Consider the following 23,798-nt stretch of genomic DNA (forward strand, 5'->3'; position numbering starts at 1 on the left):
GTTTGGTAAACTGAAGTGGTTAAGAAACTGAATTAATATATAGGGTGGGCAACAGCCCACATCAATGAATGATAACACTTCTTGTCAATGTGAACCCTAACTAAATTAACCTGAGTACTACCTTCTGGTAGACACAGCACAGTACAGTCAGGCTTAATTTAAGACAATGTTAAAGTATTTATGCAATACCAAATACAATCACCAAACAATAAAACACCAAAGCAAACAGTAAAAAAATAGGGTGACAAAAAAAAAAAAAAAAAAAAAAAAAAAAACTCCTAACCAGGGCAACTGTAGCAAATATTTTCTTCATTTTTAAGTAGCAATAGCACAAAAAAGCACTAAGTGACAATGACAGTCTATGGAAGTGGTAGATCTGAACGGAGCAACAATTTGTGTATGTCCAAAATGGTCCTTGGTCGGATATACCAAGTGGATTGGTCTTGGTAAAAAGTGTGGAAATCAAAAACTTTGAAAAAGTATTTTAGTCCAGATGCATAAAGGGACTTGGTCATGTTCTAGGTTTTGCCTGCACAGCACAAGAGTTTGGGATTGTTCTTCTTATTCTTCATGCTTTAATTAGTAATGCTTGTGTGTTTAACCTTTGTCTCCAAGTTACATATAGTACATATTTTGTGTGCCAGAAAGAATCATATTTATATTAGTTAGGTGCTTCAAAACTAAGAAGGGTTTTTGTGCCTGCTTAAAGTACACCTGCCTGCTAGGAAGATGTTACCAAACATGAAGAGTGATGCAAAGTCACTAATACAAACTGATTTGCACATTCAACATTCACTTCTCCAGAGAGAAGCGCCTGATAATACCCCACAAGGGCTTTGTTTTGCATTGATGTCTGCCCCTAAGGAAGAGCAGGGCACCACCAACAATGGTTAAGTGCTGTGGGGACTGCATGGAGTGCAGCAACCCCATGAAGGATTTGACAATTTTATCCTAAGTTGCAAAGTGCCTTAAAAGCATGCCCCTTCCCCCCCTCCCCCTCCCCCCTCCCCCTCAGTACAATGAGAGTTAAGTGATACAATGCTGTACTTAGCTCCCAGTAAGGGGAAAATTGTGGACCTATTACTTGGGAAGGACTCATATCCATTACAATTAATAACCAAATTTCTTGCAAGACCTTTGCAGACAACATGCTGTTATGACTCATTTAAATTATGCTCTAAGTGTTATTATGAAGCTCTTTACTTATGTAATGCACATTTTGATTGGTGTCCTCTTCGTCCACAAAAGAAATTCGAGCAGCAGCAATTCCTAGGATTTATCCTGTTGCTCTTCTTAAAAGTCAAAATTAATATACGTACTTGTGAGGACTCTGGAATATACGTGTGGGTTATCATATAAACAAGTATTGGCAAAGCCAATAGGTTTAGCCTACACAAGATCTAGTCGCTTTGTCAATATTTGTTAGACTGATTGCACAGCAGCGCCGGCTGCTCAGCAACATGGCTAAAGGTAAATAAAATGCTAAGACGCAGTCAGTACTTGCCACCTCATAGAGCTATTTTCTTTACTTTCAGCCATAGTGCACAACATATCTATAAATATTGGCAAAACCAATAGATCTCACATAGGCCAAACCTATTGGCTTTGCCAACATGGTTGAATGTAAAGAAAATAGCACTATGAGGTAAATAGCAGATCTAAAGACAATGAAGCTGAAAATCTATTTTGCAGCTATGCTGCTCAAATTTCAGTTTTAAAATTGTGAACTTGACCTACATATTAGTTTTGCAAAATTAAAAGTGTATTTTAAAAATATGTAGTTTCCTTAAAACAATAAAAACACACCTTTGGTGCCAGAAAATTGTTTCTGGTGTCCATTTAAAAACTAAACATGCTGGAAGGAAATACATATTGTTGAGGAGGAACTGGTGACTACAACACTTTGCATGTCGCTCACTTCAAACACACACTTACCCAGTGGGCTACCGAACCTCACACGTACACCTACACAGATATACAAACAGGGTCCAGGCTCTGTAGAAATACTGTGTGTTATCACAAAACTGAGAAAGTCCAAACTGTTTTAAAAAGTTGAAGGTACACTATCACTACAGTCCTGATTGCTGTCAGTTTTGTATTGCTACTGACAGGGTACTAATGTTGAATACATTCTTTGGTACTTGAACAGGCAGCTTTGGATAACTCCTTTAAAAACAATGTATGTTTTAACCTTATGAGGGACTATTATATGTTCAGCAATCACTTGACGATTAAACCTGTATTGTAATCACCTCTGTTGAACCTTTGTTCTCTGAGTGGCAATCAGAGCTCAGTAACAGATGCATTAACACATGGAGCTACGCATTGTTAATGGAAACTGTGACTTGCAGGAGATAGGGCCCCGTAGTAGATGTTTCAAACATGCTAAGCAATGCTACAGATAATTACATTTGTGATATGTAGGGTGCCTACAGACCTATGCCAAAGGTGTCTGATCCCACTTGGTAATCCCACTGGATCTGGAACTCGTACATTTGTACAAGAATCAAAATGCTTCAAGGAAATGCTTTATTCTACTGCGCTGAGCTAATTGGACTGGAAATTGTGACAGACACTGGTAACAGGTGAACATGTAACCCAATGCCTTCATGCAGATTACTATCCTCCTGAGCTATCTCACCCGCGGGCAGCAATAACTATGATTTCAAGGAGTGGAGGGTTGAGTGTTGTATGCACGCTTCCCCTGAGACAAAAACAGTTAAAGGACCAAGCAAGTACAGGAGGGGGGGGAATAGACTGGTTGGTATGGGGGAAATCCACAACAGTGGGTGGGGGACAAGCAAAAAACAGCAAGCGAGAAAGGACAACTAACAACAGGGGAGGGGAGAGCAAGAAAATAGAGGACATTTATGGAGCGGGCGGTACTGCAAACATGCACTCGTACGGAATGCTACAAAGTAAACAAGCACAACCAAAGAGCACAATAGTACATAGTGTAATTTCTAAAAAATAATAATTAAAAAAAGTGGAAGAGGGCATGCGCATCCAGTGCAAAGGGACACCAAATACCATGCAGTATCGCCTATTTTAAACTCTATGTCTCAAGTAACCTGGTCAGGGGCCCGAGAACCTCCTGGATTTTTTTTACGCCCCCATACACTGTGAAAGTGAAAAAAGTACTTTGAGAAGAAATGTGGTTAGTGGAAGGAGACTGGCCAGTAACCAATGGCAGTGACCAGAAGAAGTACTAGGTCCAGAATCCTCCGACTGTGACAGCATAGACGGCAAAGCAGCAGAGAGCAGGATGTGAAAGCAAACAACATGCTGGCCAATCAGAAGCAAGTAAATGAGATCAACATCGGACTAAGCCAATTGTAAGTCCGGGTAAGTAAGGAGGTGGGTCCAAGCCCCTTTTAAGATTTTTTTTATATTCACAAAAGATTGCACAAACACACATGCAGATGAAATATAAAAACAGGTGGATAAGCGAAAGTCCATAACACTGGTTTGTCTTTTAAAGGTGCATTATTTGAGCCAGTTGCTAGTGGGCAGACTTACTCATGTTTGGAGATTTATCATTATCAAACTCAGATCCACAGCAGGAGAGAGAAAAGCAAGATAGAGAGAGGAAGAGAAAAAAGAAAATGGTAACAAAGTTAGAAAGAAAGCAGAGATGAAAAGAAAAGGATGCTGAAAGAGTGAAGTAAAGAAATAAAACAGTAGGGTGGTGGAAGGAAGTGGCATGAGATGGAATCAAGACTAGGTAGCCTTTGTATTTGGCAACACCAGTGAAAGAACCTTATGAAAAACGTTGATCACTTCGCTTTTTTGCAAATTGAACACCAATGGGCAACCAGAATACCATTGGATCAAACGTTCTGAAGTTTTCTTGATTAATATAAAGATTACGCTATGCTAAGGAATGGTAGTTTGTCTGACAAAACACAGACATTTTGATACTAACCCCTTACAACTCAGTAACACTGAGATCCTATCTGAAATCAATTATTGCGTTTGAGGAAAGCGACAAGTGCCTCACTCAGACTTAATCACCAACATCCAAAATTGTCTACCTCCTTTATGTTTGGCCGCATGAAACAATTTGCAGTATTTTCGTTGCTGACCATCCTGGTTTTCAATAATATATTTACTATACTCTAGGCTTTGGTCGTACTGTGCTGTAACTGCAATGAGGGGTTTTGATTTGCATTGTAAAATGCACAGTAATTTTGTCTGATCCCCCTTCCACTTAAAACTGACCCAGATGGGACTAAGATAAAAGCAGCTCTAGTTCTGAATACTTCCTCACTGTCCAGCTGACCACAAACAAGTGAACATTATTGTCCGTCTAGGCAAGGGCTGCCAAAAACGCCACCTATGGTACAAAATGGCTGGCCAGTCATCCCATGTTATCGTAATTGCCAGAATTAAATTTAGCTCAATTATTGAGCAAGACTCTTACAATACTAATAGATCTGACTGACTGGTAAGAAGTAGAGCCAGAAGTTAAGGCCTACTACTTTGAAAACTCTCAGTATCAGAGAAATAACCCCCACTAACATATCCCCAATCAAGCTCCTATTTCACACACAGGATTTGGTCAAGCAAGAGCTTCTTGAATCCGCAACTGCGTATTGTGTGCTCTCTCTACACTGGATGTCTCCATAAACGTGATACAGACAAACCGATGCCAGCATTTAAATTTCTAATCGCCTGCTCACTAATTCGAGCTGAATTTTTCGGGACAAGACCTTTCTTGGGACCTTCTTGTCCTGCGTGGTGAGACGTGCCAACCGCTCTGTTGCTCACTGAGCTCATATTACTAAATGTGCAAGCCCACTCTGCTGAAAATAAGCACTGTCTTGCACTACTTGCTTCCTATAGACTATGGGCTGACAAACTGCTGATGACAATCAAATCTTACTCTGAATGATAACCCCATGGGTCTGTCAATAGAAAGGGTGGTCTCAGTGTCTATATACACTTCACACTGTGTCTTGGGGTGGAGTTAGATACTCTTCGTCTTCATGTAGACTCCTCTGGCCCTCTGGTGGACCGGGATTCTGTGGCTGGCTTATGCAGTGTATCTTTCCTACCCTAAGTTTGCCCGTGTTGGAAGTGAAGCAGCCTCTTGTCAACGAGTCTGGGACTCCTCCTTTGAGCATGCCCGGCCATTAAAAGTGAAGATAGTGGCCATGGTATACATGGAGTCTATCCCTCTGCTCCTATGATCACCTTGTACTGAAGCCACAGGTAAGAAAAGGCTACTGTAATTCAAATATGTACATAATTTTTGTAGTGTACATCTCATGAAATATGTGCTTTTAAAAAAAATAAAAAATAAAAATTGCCTTTCTGACTTACTTCTCATTGCACATAGTGAAGCAAGTTCCTGCCTTCACATGCATGGTTTAACAATATAAAACATGTGGTAATTGTTTATTTCCCAGCAGTTTAGGGTGTGATTGTCAACAAATACTGGAGTTTTTGAATATTAATATAAACCCTCTTGAAGGGGGTCATTAGAAGTCATGAGCTTAATATATCTGTGCCAGATGGGTTTTGAATGCACCAAGTGGGTTGTAGTATTGTTCATAATTCTTTCTCCAAGCATTCTAAACATTTCTGAGTACAGTGATCCAGTTTGTATATACTCTTATGATTGTGTGGCTGAAATAACAGCTCATTTGTTGTTTTTGGATTACTGATCAATTTAAAATTGCGGTTATACCAGGTCATGGAATTTCTGCTGCCTACTGTAGTTCTGCATCATGAAAGAGGTTATGTGACTGGAAGACAGATTAGAAGCACTGAATGAATGCACGGAGTGAAATGATGGAAGTAAGCTAGATGCAGGGTCACAGTGCATCTTGTGTCGCCATTGTTGTATTCCTTTTATTTATTTTTATGAACTCCATAGGTTGCTGCTTAGCAACCTGTGTCTAACTCCATTTAAACTGCGCTTCAAAGCTGTACAAAAACTGATAATCAAAATCTCCACCTTTGGCCCTTGTGAAGGATCCACAACAAGGCCAAATAGCACTCTGTCAACTCCAAATAGTACTCCTTGCTGGCATAATGACTCACGGAGCTAAACGGTGAAACATGTTGCGAGCTGCAGATCACATGCTTGAAACACAGCATGCCCAAATCAGCTATTCATCCTTCTGAAGGTAAATTAATAGTAATTTATTTTGATCACTGCTTAGAAATGGTGGAAGTGGTGTATCCGTGGCCCTGAGTAAGGGTACAGTTCTGGGTGTCCAGTTGCAACAGCGGTCCTTATTTCACTGCAACTTAAAAACAAATAACAAAATAATACTCCTTTCCAGTTCATGGGTCGAAGGCATTACATTTAGGTTTGGCTTAGAATTCAAGTCACTCAATCTGCAAGACTGGCAACTTTTTTTTTTGTTTTTTTGTTTTTTTTTTAGATTCTGGGGCCTGCTCTACCTACAGCCCATTTTTTACTGGAATGTAATTTGTAGGACAACACTGAAGTACACCACTTTGATTAAAAATAAAAATACTAGGATACATGGAAGTTCTATAGGGCATTACAAAAACACAGATAGTTGTAAAAGGGATCTTAAGGTGGTGAAACTGACCATTCAGAGATCAAATTATGTTGCTAAAAAATATATAATTGCCAACATAGTAACAACTGCAGCCACATATTTGGAAAAATAGTATATTATTACAAATACTACAACAGTTATTTTTTTTTTTTAAATCTTGGTTTACATAATAAGAATACCCAAAATCATAGCAGCACTTGAGAAAGCAGGTTCCTCATTTCACTGCCATCGTACTACCCAAAGAACACTAATTGCCTAATTTTTGACACTCATTTAGCGGGGGGGCTGAAGTCCAGTAGAGCTCTCTAACGCTACTGAGACTCTCCTTAACTTTTCCTACAAATTGGGTAATAAGCCAATCAAGGAACTTGTAGCCATCCAGAAAGACAAATGCTGTGCCGTTGCCTCCTAGGTAGCAGGGTTATGGGGCATTACTGATCAGCCATGCCTGGAAGCAATGGGAAACAGTTTTATTAAAAGGCTACTAACTGTCCCCAGAAGCACCAGCTCCTTTGTATGCCACTCTGCGGTTAAGACTGGGTACATAAATGACTCTATAAGGTTGCAACCACTTCTCTTGAGGCTTAGAATTTGGTCTAGAAGTCAGACCTCTTTTAATAGGGCCGAGCTGCCTTCTCTAACGCTACTGAGACTCTCCTTAACTTTTCCTACAAATTGGGTAATAAGCCAATCAAGGAACTTGTAGCCATCCAGAAAGACAAATGCTGTGCCGTTGCCTCCTAGGTAGCAGGGTTATGGGGCATTACTGATCAGCCATGCCTGGAAGCAATGGGAAACAGTTTTATTAAAAGGCTACTAACTGTCCCCAGAAGCACCAGCTCCTTTGTATGCCACTCTGCGGTTAAGACTGGGTACATAAATGACTCTATAAGGTTGCAACCACTTCTCTTGAGGCTTAGAATTTGGTCTAGAAGTCAGACCTCTTTTAATAGGGCCGAGCTCGCCGATTGTCTGAAACTTGACTGCTACCCAACTTCCCTTGATAAGGTACATTCATGAAACTTGCCTACGTCTGGGACAGAAAGACCTGCTTACTTCTCCTAGCAGTAGGACAGTAGTCTCCCACACTTCTCTAAGAGTACATTTTTAGCTAATCAAATGGAAGAGTGAATCCGGAGGGTGGTTGATATGCCAACTGTCCAGATGTATATGCAGATTTGTGTAAAGTCTGGCACTGAACCTTACCTAACATAGGTGTGCAGTCAGCACTACAGATTTGTATTAGTCAGACTATGCATAGTGCACTTTCTGGCTGCTTTTCCTCGTTAGCCTACCTGCCTGTCCCTGCGATGAGCACTCAGCAGAAAACATGATTTTATGTCAGGACCGGAGGCTCAGATTATGCTTCTCTTTCTATGCTTTATTAATCCAGCAGCCAATCAGAGAAGTTAACCAAAAAAAAAAAACATATCCCATAAGTCATGCTAACATCAGATGACTAACCATAGAGATGGACACTATAAAAGGTTGTAACAATAAACCACTCCCTCTTTCTTTGCTGGTTCTGCAGCCAGTTAAGTGCCCTTAACTTTGTATTGTCGTCTTTCTAATATTACGCTACGTTGTATTGTTTTCGGTATTTGTTTACTGCGCGCTGCACTCATTTCTAACTGTGGAATGGGAGCAGACAGCAGTGCCTCGCGCCCACAGTCCTCTTTTTAGTCCCATCGTGACTGTGAGCACACACGCGTTTGTTTTCCGATCATCGCACGCCTCATTTAACGCGGAAGTGCTCGGAAACAAACGCGTCTCAGCAAAGAAATAAAAAAAGGACGTTTTCCTTTGGTGAAGGGCCATCCTGTTCTGAGTGGCTTATTACAGTGCTGGCACAGATTGCAGTGCACTGTCACAAGGACATATTATGAAGTGCTCTTTATTGCTCCCTTACGCCCTGTGTTTTAAGATTGCACGGGGTTGGAAAATTTGCACAGGCTCTGCCTAGAGTGCTGCAGGTAGCTGCGTCCACGCTCTATTGATTTCACTGTCACGCCTGCTGGGGTTGTGCACTTCCCCTGACTGTAGCCCTCAGCTACCCCATAATCTGCAGTCCCTTTGGGACTTTTCTGAATTAAAACAATGGCTCAATCTTATTATTACTATGAAGAGGAATACTTTGGAGGTAACGATCCTTCTTCGCAGGAAAATCTAGTAGGGGGCCTAGATAATAGTGTACAACTCTCTGTCAATAAAGCTTTAACGAAGGCTCTGGGGCCCCTTCCCCACCATTTTGAGAGTTTTGTCCGGCCTTAAGGCTGGTTGCCTCCACTCCGTGACATCAGATAACAATCAATCTGAACAGCCTAATACCTCCAAAAGGTAAATCTAAAGCCAAAAAATTGTCCCATTCGGAAATCTTTGAACGTTTATCGGCCTCTATTCAAAACGAGCATTGTTACAGTACTTCTCAACCCCAAGAATGGCAGAATGCTGGACACTCTCCAGACAAGTCACATTCAGATTCCGAGATGAACTCGGATTCAGATCCGGATCAAGTGGACTATTCGGGCCCAAGTAAACGTAAAAGGACTGATAAGTCCAAGGGTCAAGCAACAAAGGTACCACGAGTCCTGAATTTCAATCCAGAGGGCATTGTCCACCCTCGCTCATCTAGCTGAACCCCTCCTCTGGAGGTGGCGTTATATATCCAAGAACACATCAGATCTGGTTTTGATAAAGAGGTGAAAGCCAGACTTTCTGCAGAGTGTCCCTGACCCAATCTTGAGAGGAAGGTCACTGATACCCCAGAAATTGACCCCACTATGTTCACTTTGATGAAGAAATGGTCAACAGACCCTAAGAAAGGTCTGGAGCGTGCTTGGAGGTCCTGCCAGGACAAGCTATTAGATCTTTCAGGCCCCCTAGCAAAAATCCTGGATGTTGGCCTTCATGGCTAAAGGGTCTAATGCCCCTACTGAATGAACTTGCTACCTCTGAGGCGGGTTTTCGTAGCTCAGGGACTGCTTTTTGGAGCTTCCTTCATCAAGGACCCTTCAAAACTTGCTGCAACCTTTAACTCTATGGATAAAGCCCAGTTGTCCCTCAAAAATGTGTTTTGTGACACTTTGACAGGCCGGACGTATCTGGGGGTCGCTTGTCAGGCCGTTACTACTATCAAGGTCCCAGACGCGAGTCTTAAGGTCGTGGACGAGGATAAAACAGGGGACAAGCTGCACATTCCACCCCACCTATTCCCGTGGGGGGGGGGGGGGGGTCGATCTAGGTATCTCAAGAACTATTACAGAGGACAGCAGAATGCCTCTCAAGTGTCATCTAATACAGGTGAGAATTATTCCTTATTCAGAGGTTGTTCTTGGGTGCAGGGTTCAATTATTTCTGACCAAGTGGCAGAAGTTGACCAAAGACCCTTGGGTTTTGGAAAGGGTGCAGGGCTTCACAGCTAGAATTCTACCAACCCCCCTTTCAGGTTTTCCCTCTCCCTCTTCTCCCTTTTTCCCTTCCAGATCATATTGTTAGAGGTTCTATCTCTTCTGAAAAAAGGGGCCATTTGCCGGTCTTCTCCTCATCCCAAAGGATTTATCAGCGCCAACTTTCTAATGGAGAAGAAGGGAGGAGGTTCATGGTTAGTTTTAAACATGAAGGAGTTCAATGCCTGGATAGTTTACAGGCATTTCAAAATGGAGGGCATCCATCTCCTGAGAGATATTCTTCAAGAAGGAGATTGGATGGTCCGTTTGGACCCGAAAGATGCATATTTGATCATTCCGTTATTTCCTCCTCACCGACGATCCCTCCAATTAATTTGGCTGGGCCCATAGTTTGAGTTCCAGGTCCTTCCTTTCGGATGATGGTCCACTCCTTGGTGCTTCACCAAGGTGATGAGACAGGTGGTCAAGTCCCTTCGCACTCGAGGGGAGAGGTTAATTATTTACCACAACAAACTGATCCTCATGCCACAGGATCCTCTGGTTCTTCACAAACATCTTTCGTGGACTGTTCAGCTGCTTCAAGACCTGGGGTTGCTGATCAACCAATCCAAATCTTGTTTTCTTCCGTCCCAACAGATGGAATTCTTGGGGTTCCAGAAAGACTCAGTGAAGCCTCAGTTGACACTGCCTCAACAGAAAGTATACAACACGAAGAGGGAGTTACGTCTCCTGTTGTCCAAACAATTTGTGTCACTGAGGAATTTAGCTCGGTTGGTGGGACTTCTATCCAAGCTATTTTCCTGAGTCCCCTCCACTACAGAGCTCTTCAGAGACTCAAGATATCTCATCTTCGCAGGGGATTGTCATATGCGGACAAGATTCCTGTTGGAGGGAGCAAAAACATAGATAGCCTGGTGGCTCGAGCATATGGAGGACTGGAATGGCAGGGCAATCTTCGGCAACTCACTGGATGTCATTCTGGAATTCGATGCCAGCGGTTGGGGAGCCCGTTGCGGGACCCTGATTGCAGGAGGCTGTTGGTCAGAGGAGAACTCCATCTCCACATAAACTGTCTGGAACTACTAGCGGGATAGTTTGCGATCCGGAGCCTATCTCCTCTTCGGTCGGACTGTTGCATTCTGCTGCGGGTGGACAACATTTCAGCAATCAGATATGTCAACAAACTAGGTGGTACGAAATTGCAGATACTAGCACAGATTGCCAAGGAATTTTGGCAATTTTGTCTTCAGCACAAAATTTTGGTGATTGCAAAATACCTGCCGGGGGTAGACAACTCAGTAGAGGACTGGAACTCCAGATTTCTTTGGGATGGCAGCAATTGGAAACTACATCTTAGAGTGTTTCATTACCTCAACCAGCACTGGGGCACATGTTCGATGGGCTGGTTTCCGGAGGCGACAGCCACGGTGCATTTCTTCAGAACTGATCCTCTCTCCTGGGTTATGCATTCCCTCCTTTCAGCATGATCCCACGTGTTATGGCGAACTTTCGCTGGCAGAGATTTTCCTAGTGACCCCTCTGTGGAGGGCTCAAGCTTGGCTCCCCCTTGCTCTATGGCTATTGCACGACTTTCCTCTTCTGATTCCAATTCAGGACAACTTGTTACAGGACCCGTTGAGGAATCCTCATCCCTCGATTTTGACGGGCTAACTCTGGCTGGTAGCATGGAGAATTTCAGGCAATGCTGGCTCTTGCCAGGCATTTCATCACAAGCTTCGTCCTACATTCACCAGGTTTGGACCTCAATCACAAACGATATGCCTCATCTTGGAGACAATAGGTAAATTGGTGTGCAGAACAGGATTTCGATACCTTGAAAGCTGATGTCAATTTAGTGATTAATTTTTTATCATCATTGGCAGCCTCTGGTCTAGCTACAGGTCTATTAATAATTATCGGTCAGCGATTTCGGGCAGGCATTTGACTGTCTCTGGCAGACCAGTTGGTGAGCACCTAGTGCTTTATAAACTCATGAGGGGCATTCGTTTCTCTAATCCCCCTTGTCCTCGTTATTTGTCCCTTTGGGGCGTTAATGTGGTGTAATCTTTTCTTCTCACATGGCCAGAGAATAAGTATTTATCTCGCAAGCAGGTGTCAGCCAAGCTGACTTTACTTTTGTGTCTTATTTCTTGCGAAAAAAAAGAGTAGCAGATGTGAGGGCTCTGGACTTAGCAGGAAGGATTTTTTTCCCCGGAGGGGGTTTCGTTTTCCATTTCCAGGCGCACAAAAACAGGTACTAATCTGTGTCCTATCCAGCATTTCCCCACAATTCTAAGTTATGTGTAGTGCAATGTCTGAAGGCATATGAGGCAGCTGCAAGATAATTCAGGAGAGATCCAGGTGGTCAGGTTTCAATTGCTCTCCTAAAACCATTTAATCCTGTTACTTCTGCCATTATGGCTAGATGGTTATTATCCGAAGCAGGTACTGATACTTCCATTTTTAATGCTCATTCAGTTGGAGAAGCCATGGCTTCTACGTCCTTTAATTTGGGGGTCAGGTTGGAAGACATTATGAGAGCAGCAGAATAGTCGACTGAATTGACATTCAAGGCTTTCTATTATAAGCATATTGTGGATAGCGCGTCTGTGGTGGTGGACCGGCTTTGAACAAGCATAATCGGAGCCTCCAGTCCGGACACAGAATAAAAAAAAGGTTTGAGCATACGCATCAAGAATTTTCAATTCTATTAAGGAAACTGAGGCAAGGATTATCCCACCCTGAGGCAAATTATGACTTGTCTTACAAGTATTAATTTTTCCTTGAAATGACATGTCTTGCCCACCCGGTTATGATAAATGTTTTAATTGCTGATATTACCATGTTGAAGCAAGTTGTATCCTTAGTGAATTTTATGATTGTCTGTTTGTTTGTTTGTTTTTTCCTAGGCTTTGAACAGAAATAATTCTGGAATCTTCAGTTTGGTGGTTGTCGTCAGACGTTCATTCTTCCTAGATGGGATATCCTATGTTTCGGATATGGATCTTGAAGTTCCTTGAGATGGATTCTTTCTCCTGTTGGAGGACTTGGTTCGATTTATTTTCTGACTTTAAAGTGATACTTGACCCTTTTTTTTTTTTTTTTTAAATTGCTGCTACGCAAAGAAAGAGGAAGTGTTTTATTGTTACAGCCTTTTTCATAGCATCCCTCTCTATGGTTAGTCATGTGATGTTAGTATGACCCATGGGACAGGTTTTATTTTTTGTTAAACTTCCCTGATTGGCTGCTGGATTAATAAAGCACAGAAAGAGAAGTATAATCCTCGCCTCCGTGTCCTTAAAAGGATTGAAAAATCTTGATGGGTAAGCTCGAAAAAAAAATTATTCACTTTGTTCTTCTGTAAATTGTATTCACAGCTGACAAAAACTATCTTTTACCTTTTTTAAAACAAGTGAACATACGATATTACAAAGCAGCTTTTAACTTTTACAGATGCTTCCTTCTGTGAAAATTTGTTTTTCAACAGCCACTTTTATTCAATGTGCCATAAGGCAGAGGGCGACTGATTATGTAGCAATTGACACACTTTTTTTTTTTTATATCTGCGCTTCAATATGGTTTCTTATATTTTTATGACCATCTTTATGGAATGGTTTCCTAACGCCTTTTAAGTACCAAACGTTTACTATAGGATCTTTTTCGGTTTGAATTAATCGGCATGTACATACTGTTTTTATACTTTTAAGGTCTAGCTAGGCGCAAAAGTTGTTTGTCCGTCTGTCTAATTTTTCTGTTATAGAATAGTAAAGTATCGCTAGATGGAAGTTTGGACTTCTATATGGATATTTAACCAACTTGTGTACCAATCACTGTATTCCTAAAATGCTGTAATTCTTGGACCAGCTACTCTAGAACAAATAATCTCCATTATCCAATCTAGAAACAAGGCCCAACATTTAGATCTGTAACCGTTCGCTGAAAACAAGAAGGAAGCTTATCCACACATTCGGGGAACCACGATTCTGGTAACAGAAAAAAAAAATTCTGCATGTGAATTGAAAGTGCATCAACATGTCCAAAGTTCTAACAAATTCCCAAAAATGATTCCTGCTCCTCTTTAAAACTTGTAGGTAGGCAAATAGCACTATCCTTGATTCACTTAATACTGTGCCCTCCTTTCAACACTTCTCAGTTATAAATTACTTAACATGAATCTACTCGCAATAATCATTTTGATTAACATCTTTATAATTAGGGCTCCCAGTTTTATGATATTTAACATTTCAATCTGTATTTATCAATTTTGTAGCCATCTTATTACTTATCCATATTTGTGTGTTTTGTGAATACATGCAGTTGTTAAATTTTATATTTCTACATTTAATTAACTCATAAACCTGCACATACTTTTCTGAAACACAGCAGGCATTAAGGTAAGCAGAAAAATATAACATAACAATACGCCCATAGTTTAATATGAGCATTGTACCACAAATGTATGCTGACAAATGCTGTTATGTAATGAAATCTCATGCTGTGTTTTAAGTCCCCATTCTGTCTATCTGCTTAGCTGTCAGTCTGAAATTGATAGAGCAGTAGAAAAAATCATGGAAAATTAGCTTTCTGTATTTTTTTTTTTTCATTAAATGCAGACAGTAAACACATTGTTTTATGTCTATATTTATCTGTACAAATCAGTTTTAAAACAAACAAAAAAAAAAAGAAAACTGGGAGCCTTCTTTTTTAATTTAATATTCAGACCTGATTAGCCTTGGTACTAACCAGTCATACTTGTAGCTTCTTTTATGACCAATGTCCTATAAAATATTCTTTCATATTGCTCTATTTTATGTATGTCACGTAATTGTCTTTAAATACCTATTGTACAGTTTCTAAAATGCTAATGATAACAAATGTCCTGTTTCAAATCTTACATTCTGACAGTCTGCACCTCTGCACGGTAATTTAAATATTCTGCTTCTATGGAGCTTGAGGGGGCATTGCCACACCAGGCATTAGGATTTATTATTGGGCAGTACACCTTCTTATAATGAATGATTGGTGGTTTGAGGGGTTTACAGATACAGACCCGGACTACGCTCTTGAAGGAATGGTCAAATGGGTTCAGGGTCTCCCACATTTGTTATACGGGGGCTGCGGGGAGGGAGCTATGTCTGGCGACGCTGGATGTGCTAGACGTATGGGAAGAAGCAAAAAAGGCTACAGGATGGGGGAAAAACAGACTTACTTTAGAAACAACATTATGGTAAGGCATCTATCTACCTGCTGCAGGTCGCAGCCATGCAGTGTTTTGCGGCCTGGGATCTGGTGTCCACAGGTTATCTGGAAGAGGATCCAGGTGTATCTCCCGTGCACTCAATAATTAATGCTGGGTACTCATGGACATGAACACGAGGGGGCATCACTGCTGATCGGGGGAAATGGGGACACACTATCTTTGGTGTATTGACTTTCTCAATGTTTACTCCAGAGGCATGCAGAGTAATAATATTGATGCTTAATGTTGCAATGTTTACATTAATTATAGAGGGCCTCGGGGCCATGATGTAACAATGGAAAAAGCTCATGAAAAAAAATGTTTGTTTTTTTTTTTTAAAAGGGAGGGCACTGCTTCAACTTTTGTAAAATTAACGGTATAATATTGGGATGGGTAACAGGGAGTGAGAAATGAAAAGCTGTAGGATGTCAGTTTTTTTAACATACAATATTTAAATATCTTGTAAATGAACAGTACAAATATTTCAAAATATATCAAAGGTTGGAAAGCACACATGTTCTATAATTCTGACCTGTGATGGAAAGGAACAGAACAAATCAGAACACGTTAATTGGGTAAATGCAAATGATAAATATTTGCTGAAACCAAATTAGTGCACACTGTTTGTACACTGTACAGTTTTATTTGTAAAACTGCACATCAGTGAGAAAGTTTTTGGACATTTCAATGAAAAAAGTGCTGTCTGTAAATGACAGCATGCTACTAAACGATGCTTTACTACTACATTTACTCGAGGTGAGTTTTTAAGTATGGACCGGGAAACATTCTTCCACCCTGGTAATACTTTTAGTGAACTAAGAGGCAAGTTAGGGGTCAAATGTACCCTATTCAAACAAGATTTTAAGTTTTTTGTATAGCAGGTATGCTCAACTCATATTGAAAAGTGCTCTGCGTGATAATGAAAAAAGGTGACTGTAATTGTGTTGCCATAGGCAAATATTTAATTTCAGAGACCAGTTGGTGGGTCAAGCAGATTACAATTAAATCAAATAGATTATTCAGTTGACTACACCTTCTGCAGCTCTGGCAACATTTTTATAATTTTTTGAAGACTCGGGTGAAGTCCACATTGATGTCACCCTGTCACAGATCTGCCTTTTTGTCAGTTATGACAGGCCCACCCACACTTTTAAAATCATGGGAACACTGCGTGGGGGAATTTTTAATGTTCCCAACAAATCATAGGACTTTCTATGACGGAAGTATATAAATGAGTTTAATTCATTTATATTTGACATGAGGAGGGTATTTTTTTTAAGAAAAAGTGGTGGCATCCCAAGCATGACGCACCACCATTGACTCCTCTAGATGTCTTGTGTTCGAAAATGCTTGAGGTTGTTAAGTTTTCCTAAGTGCTGGCCAACACTAGGTCCAAAAAGTGCAGCTGCCCAAATAAGCCACCTTATTGCAAACATTTTTCTTCTGCTTTCTGTGGCTGCTCACTTTGGTCATTCCTCTACTGTGTATTACACTTGTATGCTACTGTTTTCATCAGAAGCGTATGTAAAGCCTCTAAGGTCAGACTCATCTGAATTTATTCTAGGTGGGCTCCGTTACCATTTTAGATCATGAAGGTTGCCGTTTTAGACCATGGAGGTAGCCATCTTTTTTTAATTTATGGAGAAACATTGTCATGTCTACCATTTAATGCAGATGTCGATTGACCTTTTCTTTCTAAGAACAGTGAAACTTCAGGTCGTTGGACTGATGGTATAATATATAACACCTGGGGTGACATCAGTTTGGATCAAGTTTCTATTCATCAGCATGTTTAGGTCAAATAAGAAGAAGTGCAGACAGACACATAGTCAAAATACTGTAGTCTGAAATTATGCTCTCTTACGTCAGAAATTTCAATCTCTAATACGATTTAGTATACAGGGACTGCCATTTGACAACTTAATGCAGAGATCCTTCACCCAGAACACTGACCGAGCTACTGCCAGAAGATGGTCTCTCCTACTCCTGGCACACTTCGAAAATGCTACATCTAGCTCAGTGGTGATAAAGCCAAGTCCCAGAGGAAGGCTACTACTGCAAAGAATAAGCAGCACCTAAACATTTGAGCAGTGGAATGACAAGTAAAACATTCATGCTCCAGGGGAGGTACAAACTCATGAAGAGCATGGAAGGAATTCCCCTTCAGCTGACAAATAAGACCCAAGCAAATGACAGTGATAATGAAGCCAACAAAAGTTAACCAATGGGTGGCCTCTAAGCCCACCAGTAGAAAACAATGTCTTGCTAGAGACAATGCATGAGCTAATTTAAGGTCCCCTAGCACATCCAACCTCTTGGCTGATTAAAGAGGTATTTACCCCCCCCCCCCACCCAAAATCTATAAGGGAGTCCTGGAAACACCTTCTGTGATTATACATATGTGTAACAATAAAACAACCTAAGGGTTGGTGGGCTACCTGCATGCCAAGAATGCTGTGCTTAAAAGCCAGTATACTGAACTGAAGGGAGGAAAAAGCTTCAGTGTAATTCTCCTCAATGGCCTTACTCTGATAAGCAATCAGGCCAGTTAGACAAAAAGAAAGTCTTATTTACAAAAATCAAAACTGATGGAGGACGGCTACATTTAGCAAGTACACGTGCCATCAACTGATGTCATATTTTGGCTGCAGCATCATCATACATTCCCACTCTTCTGAGATATTTTCTTAAATGCTAAACAGCTATTTCTCCAGGGATTGTAATCCTGGGACACCTACTGTAAATTCAATCAAGAACATAACAGAACACTAGTTACATTAGCATGGTTTCAATTACTGATTCAATAGTATTTTCTTCACATTAAAAGTACAGTTCTATAAAGATAGTTTGTCCCCAAATCTCAAAAACGCAATTTTTAAGAGCAGGTTGATAACATCAAGAAACCTGCAATAATTCCAAACATATTATCAAAAACTGTGCACATAACTCTAGAAGTGAAACTCAATAAGAATTTAGACAAGTGCAGTGGAACTGGATTTGTGCAGTACAAACCAAATTCACAATAGGTAAGACGTTTTGCTAGCCTAACATACATTAATTATAACACAAACCGATATCACCAACCACGTCCTAATAGTATTTTGTGGGAACTTCTTTTTACTTGCCTCTGCACCCTCTACTTCTTTCTGCTATTTGAGATGACACTGTTTTAACCTCTTTCTGTCCACTGAATTCCAATCCTTTCCATGTTATACTTTTACACGATCGCAACTGATTTTAACTATCACATTATACCTCTCGATTCTAGTTTCGAGAGATAACCCTGATCCAAATTTGAATATTTATACAATAAACGCATTATTCAATGTACATGCTACTCAACACACATTTTGATTATTGAGAACGAAGGTCACTCATTTCTACAATCTCTGTAAAGCATTCCTCTATTATTTGGTATAAGGTCCAATTTACAGGAACACAGAAATAATCTGAATATATGTTAGTGGACAGATATAACGCAGGGCACAGTATGTTTATAACAGTGATGTAGCTCTCTAGATGTCACCCGACCAGACATGTAGTTATGTAGCAGGGTCTTTCATCTCATCGAGCAGTGTACAAATGATTCACAGGATTACTATGCGTGCATCTTGAGAAAACTATGTTAATCTATAGTTATACTGTCAGCTAGCTACTCGAGAGATACAACTGGGACGTAAATTGCTTGTAGTGACAGAAAACAATACACAAAGTATAACAATGTGAGTCACTCCTGACAATTATGGATATTAACCTGCCTTTTGTGTTTTAAAAGACCATTACATTCGAACCATACTTAAAACCACCGGATTACCGTATGTCTAACAATGACTTTCACATAAGAAATGCTTTAAATCACAGGTAATGTTCACTTTGCCCGCTCAAAAAGTGACGGGTACGCTGATTGAGTTAACCTGAAATACTTTGCCAGATTCCCCATTGGCATCCATGTTAGCCAATGAGGGTGCGAACAGCGGTCAACACTGCCATACGATGTGACATCAACCGCTAGCGGCATTAGGTCACTTCCACAACGAAGGGGCAGAACTACAGTGGGCAGACATTTTGCCATCACGTACGCATCTTGAAATTTATAATACTCACAATGCTGGGCCTACTAGCCATATGCATCACCTAGGCCTCTATCCATTGAGTATATAATTGCACATGATTTACTCTGTTCCCTCCTAGTGATGTACATCTGTCAGGTTGCAGTTATTGTACAGACACTACTGTGAAGAATACACTGCATGGATGTAGAAGTGAAGGTATGGTGGCTGAGTTAATCTGAAACACTTGCGTGTATGTATTTATCAATCCCGAAATACATCTACAATGGTTAAGGTTATTGGTGAAGCAAGCGAACTGCGCTGGTTCTGCCTTCATGTTGCCTTTGGAGTCCTGGACAGGCTGCTTCACAGATATAAACATGCCCCTTGGGTCCTATTAACCCCCCCTCCAACCCCAAAACAGAAAGTGTGCGTTAGCGTACTATCCTAAAGCTCTAGTAATTTCCAACTGAAAAATAAAAGGAGTATCACCGCCAAGGTTTCAATGATAAATAACCCCTTTAGGAACACTGAAAATATAAAACTGACATCGCTTCAGTACAATAAAGAAATCAACAAACTAAGGTTAACAGATGGATAGGTCATAGGCTTTTAATTTAGCAACATATTCTACGATTGAATTACTGGTTCATGGTCTTGAAAGGAACTGGACTGACATTAACAAACTTGAAAACGTTGACCTGAAAGAAAAAAATCCGAGTTCGGTAGCTGGGATGGCTTTGGGACGCTCAGTCACAAAACACAACTTTTGTTTCTTTTTTAAATTTAAAAAAAAAAAAAAAAAACACTACTTATCCCCAATGAGCTCACTCAATGTCTTGCAGGGCAGTTTTCAAGGGGCGGGAGTTGAACGGGTTTTGCCTTCTACCGCCGCATTCAATGACTGCTCCTGACAGACAATCGCACTGCCTACTTCCTAAGCACAAGGCTGAGATTCCCTCTGACCATCCCGTGGGAACAGGCCCGAGCGAGCAGCGCGGGCCTCGGGGGAACAATGCTCTACGCCCGTCCCGTGCACACTGGGGTGCATCGGAGCAGAGGGTGGGACCCAGGGCGCCGCCGCAACGGCAGGCCGCGACCTGCACTCCCGACATCTTGAAACACATGGCGGCGGGAAGGGAGGGGGGCCATTGTCAACACAAAAGCACAAGGTGCCTGCAGCTTTGCGCACCGGGGGGTGTCTCCGGCGCCAGGACTCGGGTCTGACAGCCCTCTCGGGCTCCCGGGCATCCTCGAGGCTGACAGGTGAAACACCCCGTCTCGGGCGTCCGGTACTCACCCGGAAGCGGAGCAGCGCGCGCTAGCGTGAACCGGGCGGGCTGGACCGGTCTCCCAAGCGGCCCCTTCAGTGGCCTGCTACGGGTAGCGCATCCTCCTCCAGTCCGGCGGACTCACGGGTTCACACAGGCGTGGAGGAGGGGGCGTGATGCCCGGGGGGAGGCCTCGCGCACACAAAGAGCCGCTGCCGCCCGCGCGCTGCCTGCACCGGCGCGCGCCGCCGCGGGAAGGGACCACGCACGCCACCCCCACCGGGCACGTTACCTGTGCTCCGAGCCGCCGTTCCTCCTGTAGAAGCACGCGAGAGGCCCGTTCGCCTGCCACCGAGCACCGCCTTCTCCCGTTGCTGCTGCAGCTGCCGTTGGCACGTCAACGCCCAGCCATAGCCTGCAGGGGGCGCGAGACGCTTTCCCGCACCGCACACCCACTTCGGCAAAGATCGGATGTGGTCGGCGTTTGCTTGCAGTTTTTTTTTTTTTTGTTCAAAGAACTTTATTTAGGCTGCAGAACAGAGAACAACTCTGAAAGTGGGCTTTTAGGAAAGACACGCACTTGGCGTCAAGACCTGCGGACAAGTGATGCTGTTATGCGCATGGTGGTGCCAGCAGCAAGGCACTGGAGATAGCTAACATCTCTTTACTACCACTTATAAACCAATTGAAAAACACTGGTATAACTATTCGTTTGACCTTCACATAAGACGCTGTCACGGCAGTGTTTTTTAATGACAGAAAAATGTATTGTTTTCATTTGAAAGATCTAGTACTACATAAACAAGCATTTGCAGTGCAATCGATCTCGCAGTTGCTTGAGTTAGAGCTATTGGCATTGTAAATTCATAACTAGACTTTTCTTGCCACATAAATTCATCTACCCTGCCTCTTAATTTCGTCTTTTCCGGCCATTTAATTCCAGTGGTCCTGCATACAACTAAAGCACTTCCATTTACCTTCTTCCTCGAGCTGCAGCAAAAAAAGATAATGTTGCCATTTAAAATTAAATTTACGAAGTTATGAAAGTTATTTGAATTGATGTATAAGGGGCCTTCAGGTTCTTGTTTTTCACAAACCGTCAGGTTATATGAGGAGTCGTGGAGCAATTTGGACCACTGCCATCATAAAAATGTACGGATCAGCGTGTTTTTAAGCTGGCTTTCTACCCATGTCACTATTTTCCACCTTCAAAATGCACGGATATTGGAAATGCATAAAATGGAATGACAATTGCCCTTGAGTTTTAAACAGTCCACTTACAGAGGCAGCACTTTCCTGCACTCTAAATGCAGAATGTGATCCTTTACCTCTCCCATCAAATACACAAAAATCATTACTAACTCTACCCTGATGGACAGGATATGCTTCTATATAGTGTGTAGACTACACACGTTGTATAGGTTATACAACGTGTGTAGTCTACACACTATATAGAAGCATATCCTGTCCATCAGGGTAGAGTTAGTAATGATTTTTGTTTTGCTTTACATTCGAGTTATCTTATTGCAGAATGCATGTTATTTTATGATCTATTACAAATGTGTGTACATGCCCCCTTATGCACGTACCCCGCAAAAAAATCCTCTGAAAATTGTCATTCAGGTGCCTATCCGGCAGCATTTCAAAACCTTGATATTGCTACACCTACATTTTAAGCTTTTTTTTATTATTTGTGTAGAGACTGTTTATTAGCTTTGTTTTATAGTGTCAGACTTGTCACCTTTCGCATACTATGAGCCAAAGAGCACATAGATACATTTTGCTAAGTTCGGTGATAGGTTAGATTCTAAATGACTAAGGCAGGGAAAACTTCAGTTACCTGCAGATATTATTAGATGATGAAAGTTTGAGGGTCAAGGTATTTAACAGTAAATGCATTCAGTCTAAAAACTGCAGTGAACTTGTATAAAACGGAAGTTGGTACTTATTCCCAATAAAGTATGAAGTTAGAAAGTACAAGAAGACGTTACAAATTGGGTAGTTTTGGCACTAGGAAACATTCCTACATGCATTCGTGTGGCATATGCTACACAGAAAGAATACTGTTACTTGTTGGTCTTCAATCCTGTCCAGCTACACACCAAGGCATCACTGCTGCCAGTGATGAAAACAAATGCACACCCAGAAACACCAAAACGTACTGAAGCTTAACATGCCAGAAACGAACTAGCACAGAGTCGGAGTAAAACTGCAGTAGGTGAAAAACATGTAACCACGAAAAGACACAAAATAAAACAAGCCCTTGAGGAGAGACAAGGTGATGACTGCACTACCTCAAGTTGTGTAAACATCTGAACAGAAATTGGAAAATAAGACTGGAAAAGTATTTTCTTTTTATGTTAACAGAATGCAAGCATTCTTGCCTCGCATTTCAACAAAACTGTAATGAAGTTAACAATAGCAGAGCAGCCTGAGAAGAGTTATGGCCCCAATAAAGGAGATAAGCAATGCCCTGTGTGTGGATGTCGTGAGGGCTGGCAGGGAGGGGCCCTGGAGAGAGACTCCAGATGCGAGGCTCTGCAAGTTTCACATCATTGCTTATAGCTACCAGCCTGAAACACCCACAGTAAAAAGGGAGCAACAAAGAAATAACAAAAGTAGTCCATCACAGCAACAGATAAAGAAACCAAAGTGAAATAATATAGTAGTTGGTCACTGCTCTGAAACAGAAAAAGGAGGGAGAAAAATGCAAAACTGACCGCTAGCGAGCAATCATTTTTAAAGGACACTGCAGCCAACAAATGAAATCGATTTGAGCCATTAAAAGTATACAAGAGGTCGAACGCTTACGCTCGACCTAAAAGTTACATGAGACGCATGGTGCAAAATATCATAATTAAAAACCAGTACACTTCAGTGGGTTATTCTACTAACATGTTGCGTATAGAAAGAGGGATGATAATTCGGAGTTAGTTTCCCAAACTCATTGTGTTCTGATCCTAAGACGTTTTTATTAAAATTATGTGTCTTATGTACATTGTGATGACGTAGTATGAGGCTGGGTCACATGTTGGTTACTTTGGTTGGTCTGTTTTTCATGTTCACTGAAGCAGGGATCAAATACAATACTTTCAAATTACTTGCCAGGTCAGGTAAGCACACTCTTCAGAGGCAGGTAGAAGACTTCCAATTCAAAAAGGAGATACATATACATCACCTCAAAACAACAAATGTATTGTTACTACATCATTCTCTACCACAAACTCAACTAGTAGCAAGTAACCTTTTTCTATATATATCTGTAGCCACATAAGATTTGAGCATGATAATTA

General features: G+C 41.4%; 2 protein-coding genes across 3 annotated transcripts in view; both read right to left on the minus strand.

Moving 5' to 3' along the window:
- The window catches only part of LOC138262264 (transcriptional regulator Kaiso-like), a 141,486-nt gene extending 120,783 nt beyond the window's left edge, over positions 1-20,703 (minus strand). Inside the window, exon 1 of the mRNA XM_069212141.1 lies at positions 20,535-20,703. The gene's annotated coding sequence lies outside the window, so the exon portion shown is untranslated. The remainder of the gene's footprint in view (positions 1-20,534) is intronic.
- The window catches only part of LOC138262270 (transcriptional regulator Kaiso-like), a 297,541-nt gene extending 276,553 nt beyond the window's left edge, over positions 1-20,988 (minus strand). For both annotated transcript variants that reach the window (XR_011199221.1, XM_069212155.1), the window contains exon 1: positions 20,798-20,988. The gene's annotated coding sequence lies outside the window, so the exon portion shown is untranslated. The remainder of the gene's footprint in view (positions 1-20,797) is intronic.
- Between the last annotated feature and the right edge of the window lie 2,810 nt (positions 20,989-23,798).

Source organism: Pleurodeles waltl, chromosome 2_1 (genome assembly GCF_031143425.1).
Source record: "Pleurodeles waltl isolate 20211129_DDA chromosome 2_1, aPleWal1.hap1.20221129, whole genome shotgun sequence".
Taxonomy (NCBI): Eukaryota; Metazoa; Chordata; class Amphibia; order Caudata; family Salamandridae; genus Pleurodeles; species Pleurodeles waltl.